Source organism: Parasteatoda tepidariorum, chromosome 7, assembly GCF_982258835.1.
Source record: "Parasteatoda tepidariorum strain Cologne lab strain chromosome 7, Ptep-v5.0, whole genome shotgun sequence".
In the NCBI taxonomy this organism is placed as follows: Eukaryota; Metazoa; Arthropoda; class Arachnida; order Araneae; family Theridiidae; genus Parasteatoda; species Parasteatoda tepidariorum.
In genome coordinates this window covers 109587594-109597661 of record NC_141761.1, presented here as the reverse complement: position 1 = coordinate 109597661, position 10068 = coordinate 109587594, and positions in this window count along the sequence as shown.

The following is a 10068-nucleotide window of genomic DNA, read 5'->3' as shown; positions in this document are numbered from 1 at the left end:
GACGAGCGTAAAATAAGAAGGATACTAAAAAAGAAAAAAAGTATTGGGCGCGCACACCCTCTTTAGCATGCATAGCTTCTGCATAAATGATAGTATTCATCTGGTGTATGGCACCGAATGCTGTGCACACACACACAGAAGCCTATGTTATAGGATGCCCTGCGATCGAATATCGTTTTACAGTTATTTCCAACCCCTTTTATCACTTTGTATTTTTAGACCTCCCCGCGTCTTCGATTCGCTAGAAGAAATCGCTATTTTGCAGGGCCCTCTTTTTACCCCCCCTCTTCTTTTTTCTTTTTTTGCATTCATACAATGCTGAGCTAAAGAAAAAAGCTAAAGTTTCATTTTCTTTTCCTGTGTGCACTTTTGTGTAAATAATATAGATTTCACATCCACATGCAGCATGATTTAAACGGATAGATCAACTGATGAAGATGGAAATGCCGAAAGAAAGTTCTGTGAATATCAAATAGCTTTTTTTGAATTTAGAATTTTTGTTTGAAGTAAAGCCTTATTTAATCGGATTAGTTTGCAGAGCTGAATATTTCTCTATAGTTCAACTTCAATGATGAATATACATTGATAAATATTCCTGTTAAAATTTTTCAATGATCTCGTTTCTAAATAGTCTTGTTAATGTTTTTCTGTCGTTTATTTCAATGGTCTCGTTGCTAAATGGTCCATTTAATATATTACTATAGCATACTTGAATGACGTTCCCGTTAATATTTTTCGAGAATTTTCTGTAATGGTCTCCATACCGAATGTTCTCGAGAATAATTTTTTTTTTTTTTTTTTTTTTTTTTTTTTTTTTTTAGTTTATTGAATGATGTTCTCGTTAATATATTTCTATAGTTTACTTCAATAGTCTCATTACTAAATGGGCTCGATAAAATATCTTTTTGCTTAATTGAGTGATGATCTGGTTAACAAATGCGATTATTTTTTGTTTTTTTTAATAGTTTGCTTGAATGATGTTCTCGTTAATATATTTCTATAGTTTACTTCAATTGTCTCATTACTAAACGTTTTCGATAAAATATCTCTTTAGTTTACTTAAATGATGTTCTAATTACCAAAATGTTCTCGCTTTTTTCCCGGTTGTTTACTTGAATGATGTTTTCTTTAGCAAATTTTCTGGCTAATATTTTTCAGTAGTTTATTTGAATGATGTTCTCATTAGCAAATGTTCTAGCTAATATTTTTCAGTAGTTTCCTTAAATGATGTTCTCATTACTATATGTTCCAGTTAATATTGTTCTGTAGTTCATTTGAATGACGTTCTCATTAGTAAATGTTTTAGCTAATATTTTTCAGAAGTTTATTTGAATGATTTTCTCATTAGCAAATGTTCCAGCTAATATTTTTCAGTAGTTTCCTTAAATGATGCTCTCATTACTAAATGTTCCAGTTAATATTTTTCAAAAATGTACTTAAATTATGTTCTCATTACTAAATGTTAGAGTAAAAATCTTTCTGTAATTTCTATATTCTAATCCGCATTTGATTTACGTTATGAAGAAAGCCACAAAAACCTCTCATGGTTTGCCCAATGGTAAGGGGATTGGGATTCTTAACCGTGATCCGTCTACAACTGCTTACATTTTACGTTAGCACAGTAGTCGGTGCAAGCCGAGAATAGAAATCATATTGAACAGCCACCTTTAGGTTTCGAGTCTTGGTCACCTCATTGGGAGGCAAGCGCTCTATCCCTTAAGTCACCGCGACTCGTATTACGCGGTATAGAATATAAGGTACTAAATTTCTAGAAGAATATGGAGTAACCATCTCTTAAAAAATTTGCGTGGAAAATATGCCTTATAGTTTCACACATTCCTCAATTGTTAGTAAAACACCAGAAACTTTTATATAATTTTTTTTTAATCGAATGAAATATGTATATTAATAAATGTGCCTTAAATGCTTGCGCAAGTACGTTTTAACTTGTGTATTATTTAACTCTAATAATAAGAAATTACTCAACAAACTTTCCTTAAAGGCGCAATAATTCTCAAACGCCTCTCTTTAATTCAAAGCATCACCAAAGCGGAGTTGCGTAATGCACTGTAATTCACATCCGGGGATTTCTCGCTCACCCCCCATCCGTGAAGAGAAGTGAAAGAAAGATGGTGAATTGTATCCTAAACTAGGTTATTACGAGTCCGGAGCGTTGCTGAGAACTAGAGTAGAACATAAACACCCAATCTGGGAACTGAGCCGCCCTGTCCCGCTTATCAAGTAATTCTAAAGCACGCATTTCATCAAGGTAACGTCCACTTCAGAGACTCTACTAACTGCCCATTCGACCGGCCTAATTAAATCCCCAACTAAGGATCGGACACTCTGTGGCTGACCAGTTCTGACTTGGACAAACAGGGGGCTATCTCATTAGTGAGCGAATGAATTTCCCCCTCTTTTTTAGAGAGTTTTGTTTTCCAGGAAAAAGAGTGATTTTAACTTTTGTCATTCAAATAATAGTTTACGATTATAAGAAAGATTAGACCGTATGGCTCAGGGGATAGAGAGTTCGCCTTCCAATGAGGCGAACCGGGTTCGAATCCCGGTGATGGCTAGTCGATAGGAATTCCGCATCCGGCTTGCATCGATAACAGTGCTGACGTAAAATATGCTCATCGGTAGACGGATCGTGGATTACAGTCCCTTTGTCGTAAGGCTAACCATGCGAGATCTTCGTGGTTTTCCTCTCCATGCAACGCAAATGCGGGTTAGTTTCATCAAAAAGTCCTCCACGAAGGCAAATTACTCCCAATACTTGCTCCAGGAGTTCCCTTGTCTTCTGCATTGGGTTCAACATTACAAGGACACAGAGTTGAACATTGGTAGTCGTAAACAAAAAATTCGGTCGGCTGTTCAGCGACGATCAGAAACTATGAGCTGGCGTTGACTTCATAGGTCACATGTGTGGGTATCTGTAACCTTCTTCTTCATGAAATGCAAGTACCCAATTGAAAAAGATTGGTCTGAAAAAGATATAGTTTTGAACTAAAAAAATTAAAAACACGAGATTATGTAAAATAAATAAATAATAATAATACTCTTGTGGTATGTGAAACAACAACAACTACACATTATCTAATAGCGTTTTGTTTTTCTTTTCTTATTCAGACAACTAATGCTGTTTTTTTTTTTTAAATAATGTGATAAATTTATTTTTTAAAAAAATTAAGCTTATAACCTTGATCAGAAAAACAACTTCTTTTCCATCTGCAATTAAATTCGTAACCAATTTATAATTTAAGAAATTGGGAGATTTATTAATTACGAAATGGGAAATTAATAGTTCAAGGAGTTGCGAGATTCGTAATTCGAAACGAATTGGGAAATCTATATCTCAATAAATTGGGGGGGGGGATTAAAATCAACGAATTTAGAAAATTAGAACTTATTGAATTTAGTGATATAAAATTCAATGCAGTTTGACATTCATTATTCCATGAGTTGAGAACTTTATAAATCAATCAATTTAAAGTTTTATTACAAATTGAGTAGAGAGTTTTATAACTCTCTGAATTGGGAAATTTATAATTCAGTGTAGTTTCTTATTATTTTTATTTTTATCATTTTTTAATGGCATTTATAATTTAATGAATTGAATTTGGTGGAGAATTTATAATTCAATGAATTTAAAGATTTGCATTACAATGAATAGGGATTTTTTATTAACTTTAACTAACTTTAAAACGGCTCTAGTTTCTTGTAAAATTATTTTAAGACTTTTTCTTTCATCTTAACTATTTAAAAGTTTAAAACCAAAGAAACAATGAAACGTTGCACGTTGTATTAAAAAAGACAACAAGCAACTTTGTTTATAAAAATAAAAAAAAAAAATAAAAAAAATTTTTTTTTTTTAAAAATTTAAAAATTTTTAGTTTTAAGCCAGTGTGTGAAAAATTCTATCTTCTCTTTTCATAAAAATGTTTTTAATGTCAATACGTATTTGGGGCTTGCCTTCAGTGATTTATAAACTTCTTTGGATTTATTGTAGTTAATTATTTTTTTTAATATTTTTTTTTCAATTTTTTTAAATAATTCAATGAATTTGAAGACTTGCATTTCAATGAATAGGAATTTCAATAAACTTTAACTAACCATAAAACGGCTACATATTTCCATTCTTGTAAAATAACTTCAAGATTTATTCAAGGACTTAGACTTAACGGTTCAAAAATTTAAAACCAGAAATTTTTAACACAACGTGCAACGTTGTTTATAGAAAAAAAATTTAAACATTTTCCATTTTAAACCAACATGTCAAAAATTTAATCTTCTCCTTTCATAAAAATGTTTTTAATGTCAATACATATTTGGGGCTTGCCTCCAGTGATTTATAAACTTCAGGGTGAGAAGCTTCTTTGGGTTTGTTGCAGTTAAAAAAAAAAAAAGGAAAATTTATTGTATATACGTAGTGAACAAAGAAAATGCCTATGCCATGAGAGAGAGAGAGCCCACGTACCCTGTCCCCGATAGCATTTTTCCCCAAAAAATCCCTAGACAAACAAGCATCTCTCTCTAACAGGGGAGGGGGGGAAACATTGTAAGAAGCGCTGAAAGCTGAAAAAGAAGTGTGGATTAGATCGTTTCTAACCAACCAGACGAATCAGCAGGAACATATTAACATTCTCTTTCTGCTTCCCCCCTAGGGATATTACTCACACCCCCTTCCCTTTATTCCTCTCCCCTTTTGCTATCAATAGACGGGCACGTTTTTCCAACCAATAGAACTCCTCCAAATCCCAAGTCCCACCAATCCCCGCTTCTCTCAACTACTCTAGTCCCATGCTGTACATCTGTATGCATGTTTCACCCAACATCTAAAGCTTCCCAAAGGAATTATACATTGCTTCCTGTTCATACAAAATATCTACGGTGACGCGATCATTGTAGGGGAAAGAAATCGAATGCAACCGAATTAACTTTCTTCTCCCCTCTTTTTTCTTCACCCTCTAACACCCCTTAATATATATTTTTTCAAGCATGCCATTGGCTGATGAGCATATGGGAAGGGGGCTGGGGGATAGTTGGCATGTTTGAGCAAGTAGAATAAATGAAAAGCACGGATATAAACATTATGTTTAATCCCCATAGGTAAGTTCTAGAAAAAAGTTGATGCGTTTTGACAGGTTTAACCTCCCCTTTATGTCACCCCCCAAGGGCTGGGATTAAATTTGAGCGAAAAAAAAGTTAAAGTGTCATTTACTTTTTTTCTTCTTTTTCGAATGGTTTTAATCCTAATTCAATAGTACACGCAGAGTAAATAAATGCTTCCCATCCTTAAGCTATTTTTCCTCTAGAATATAGTAAATATAGCTTTGATCTAAGCTCAATAATGAAATGCAGAGATGCTGTAAAAGTAAATTAATTCGTAAATCCTTGTAAACAGATGCATAAAAAGCTGATGAAAAGATAAATGTATCAAAAACTGATAAAACTATGCGGCGATATAGCCGTAGTTTCCGTTTATATATATCGTTGCGAATTGTCGTTATTTGAAATAAAAGTTCTCATAAATTTGGGGAAATAAATAAGAAATGAGCTTAGGGCAATGAAGCGATAAGCTATACTTTTTCCAACGGTGACATTTTTCTGTCAAACCGTTTCTTAACATTTTTCTAGATAGGTACTTCACAAAAATTGCGATCTACTTAAAATTGCCTCGGCTGTTCAACGACTGTTATAAAATAAAATTAAATTAAATTTAAAAAAATTGTGAGCGCCTTGGCAAAATGGTTGTTGTCTAATTTTTTTTCCCGCCTACGTTCTTTGGTTTAGCTTTTTCAGCCTCGGCAAGTTTAGGAATTTTTGCTTCAACTCTAACTTTTGGGACCGTTTCAATCAGTTTGGGACCCTCTTTATATGTGATATTCACCTAAATTAGTATTGAAAACAATCCAGTTTGAACTGCAGGTTGGAATTTCTGATTCTTAATTAAAACAATAAAAACGAAAATATCGTTCAAATGATAAAATTTTCTTTTATTCACAACTCAAGAAGTATTTATGGGATCTCTCTGGTCCCATATCTCAAAAATAAGCTCCCCAACTTAATGCACAACAAAATTAAAAGTGAAAAAAAGAATTTTAAAAAAAAATTATCAAACAGCTGCCGCCGCCATAGCAACGCATGCGCACTGTTTACTATTACTCTTGAACATTGTTGTAAAGTGTGATGACATCCAAATAAGGTGCGTAAGCCATCAAACCCAAAACAACACCCATTTAGCCAATGGGTAAAAATGAAATAAATGAATAAAATAAAAACTCTGGAATCAAATATTTAGGAATACATTTTACTACTTCAAGAAAGAGAACTTGAAAAACCTTAAAAGCGTGAACTAAGAAGTGTGGTACTAACGCAAACTTTCACTCTACAACTAGTTTGCAAGATGATCTTTTTTGTGTGCTTTTTAACACTACGAACATAAATTCACTTTTATTCATAAACAATAAATATTTCACCCCCAAGTAGGTACTGCAAACCTAGAAAATAGTATAAATAAATATTTTTGTATATATTATTTTGCCGACTTTACTCCCTATAAGTTTCTCAAATATCTCACCTACATTTTGCCATAAAGCATCATAAACAGCTATTTACACTTTACATATTTTTAGCTGTAACCGTCACCGCGTAAAGCCAAAAAAGCTTACTCATGTATAAAACAGGGGAAACTATGATTTAAAACAGTTTCCACGGCAAAATCTTGTATCCGTATCTTTTTTCTTTCGTGTAAAAAAACCCGTAAACATCTCAAATTCCATTTGGCGGAGGAAAGTCAACCGTTTTGTATACGACTTTAAAAGCGCCACCGTAAATATAAACTTCTTTATCGCAGATATTGGATATATATATAACTTGGCAAGTCGTGAACATGTGCTGGTTTTAGCCAGCTCTCTTAACGCCTTCCTCCAAAATGGTTTTTGTCGTTAGTGTGTACTATCGGCATTATTTCCCATTAACTTAAAGAGGAGGTTCCCCCCCCCCTCCTAAATAAAAGAAAAATTTTCAATCTCTCTGTAAAAATGGCGCCTTATACACTTTATCTCGTGTTCACGTGTGTATAAGGCATTAGAGAGGGGTAAGGCTCCTTGCGAGGAACAGTGGTCTGGTGTACGTGACGGCAAGCTTTTAGGCTCCTGGAATAAATTTAAATTTTGGTAAGGAGTTCTACAGTTTGAGAAAGGGATATTTATTTTTAAATTTCTCATAAAATAACATGCAATTAACTGAAAAATAATTAAAATACTGTTGGAATACATTGAAAACAAGTAATATAATAAATATTAAAATCAATTCCTACTCAGGTCAGCAATGAAAAATTTCATTTTATCTACTCTTTATTAAATAATTAAATTTTTTTCTCTCATATAAAACTAAAATTATTAATTTGATTTAATAAATGGAATAATATTTGGAAGAAAAAAAACTGTTATTAACATCCAGTGTCATCCACTACAAGTTTTTAAAAAAATGTATTTGAACTACTTGATTGGATGAATGAAAAGTATTTTATTAAACGATTGAAAATTTGAACAAGATATATATAGGGAGAGTAGTGAACTAATAGTAGGAAATAATCCCGTCTTTGCATCAGAGGCAAATTGGAGTAATTATTAATGACGATGGACATTTTCAGGTGGTCAGCTTCCGGCTGTTAATTTATTTTCCGTCCAAAATTTTTATTTTGCAATTTAGATGACCGAATCAAATTAAAAGGTGGTCACCGCGTGACTTAACATAGTTATATAAATATAGGTGTAACAAAATGGGTAATGTAAATGTGTATGTAATAAATGCAAGCATATAGAAATATATGTTGATGTTAACGCTAAAATTCGAAAGTTATTAATGTGCACATCTAATCTGCAGATTTTACCTAGCTAATATGCAGATCAACTTATTTGCTCTGTTAAAGTGCGTAAGGTGAGCTCCGTGTTAAGCTGATTTGATACTTTAGACATCGAAAAATAAGTACTTGACGTTATGTTAATTATCTTAATTCTAAGAGCCGTGATGACTCAGGAGCGTTCACCTTCCAATGAGGCGAACCGGGGTTCGAATCCCAGCAATGGCTGGTCTGTATCCTGGTTGCACCGACCTCAGTGCTGACGTGAAATATCCTGAGCGGTAGACGGATCATGAGTTAGAGCGTTGTTGTTACAGCAAAATCATATTTTCTCTTTAAAGAGTAATGCTTAGATTATGTAGGTAATTGGCAAATGCTTTAAGTAATGAAACTATTTTTGGTTAAACGGATTTATTCAGGGGCGGATTACCCATTAGGCCAGACTAGGTTATGGCCTGGGGTCCCCAATGATTAGGGGCCCCTTAAAAAAATTTTTTTGAAAATAAATTTTAAAAAATTAAGAAAAACAATGATTTTTTTTTTAAAAAATCAATGTCAAATATATATTAATAAAATACGATAATTTTTTTAGTTCTAATTTAACAAAATAAAGTAAAATTTAATTTATTATTATTTATTTTAATTTTAAATATGCTTTCTTAAATGAAAAGATATATAAATACTTTTATATCTGAATAAATAAAAAATATATGAGAAAAAAATTTATTCTATGGGCCCCAAAAATTTGAATGGCCTTGAGCCCCGCGTACGCTTAATCGGTCCCTGGATCTATTTAATCTGCACATTAGCCACACTGTAAAAAATTCCGGATCAAATAACGGGGAAAAGTATCGGCAATCAAGATGATGGTAATTTTTATCATAAAATTCATTTTGACTGTATAATATTACAGAACAAAGAACATGATAAACCGCAATTTTCAAATTTACTGCAAAATCACTGTAATTAAATAAATATTACAGTAAAAATTACGGTAAAAATGGATCTTACGGATTCTGCACTCAGGACTAAAATACTTTTTACCGTAATTTGATTCGGAATTTTTTGCAGTGTAGATAATGAGTAGAAAACTGTAATTTATGATTATTTACTTTCATGTGTATGTACGTATATTAGAAAATCCAATAAACAAAATGTAATATCGTTAGTTATTAATCTATGCATATCTACCAAATATCTTGCAAAATTCTGATGTCCTATGAAAATTTGCTTTTAAAAAAGTATGTTAACTACTCTCCATATAATGGCCTCCATATATTTCCTTCACATTTGTTCTCCATATATTTAATTCTCCACATATTTCCTTCATATATACATTAATTTGAAAAAATTTTCTTCAATTTTATTCTCGATCAAAAAATCCGTCTCTTAAAAAAATTTGTATCATTGCTTACATGTATTTTAAAAGTTTTTTTAACGAAATCATGAATCATTTAAATATTCAGACGTATATAAATTTCTATGTATGTACATAAATAAATATAATTTAATTTTTACTAATTCATATGCATAAATAAATGTATTTAAATTTCTACATATTAAAGTATAAAATAAATATATAGTTCAAATTTCCGCTTATTCAGATATATCTGAGTCCAAATTTCTGCTTATTAAAGTATGGATGCATTTAAATTTTTGCTTATTAAGGTATATATGCATTAATATTTCTTCTTATTAAGGTAATCTATCTTTTTCATCTAAATATCTGTTTATGAAGGTATAGATACATTTAAATTTCTGCTTATTAAGGTATAGATGCATTCAAATTTCTGCTTATTGATTTTTTTTAGGCATTTAAATGTCTACTTCTTAAAATATATAAATGAATCGATACTTGATAATCTAAAGAAGTTTGAGTTTGTCGATAAATAAATGTATTTAAATTTCTATTTGTTAAAGTAGTGCATAAATATCTTCTTATTTTTATGTAGTAAATAATAAAAGTGCTCGAAAATTAAATGCTATAATACGAAGAATTTCAAGTTCAAAAAAAAAAAAAAAAAAAGAGGAATGAAGCAAAAGTTACTTAGACCACTTTACCTTATATGTATAGGAATGTAATTCTCCCATCCAAACCTAAAAGAGGCGATAATTTCTAGGGGTAGGTATGAGAAGGTGTGGGCAAGTAACACGGTTGAAACGTCACAATGGCCATTGTATCTAATGGCGTTGGCAAGCCT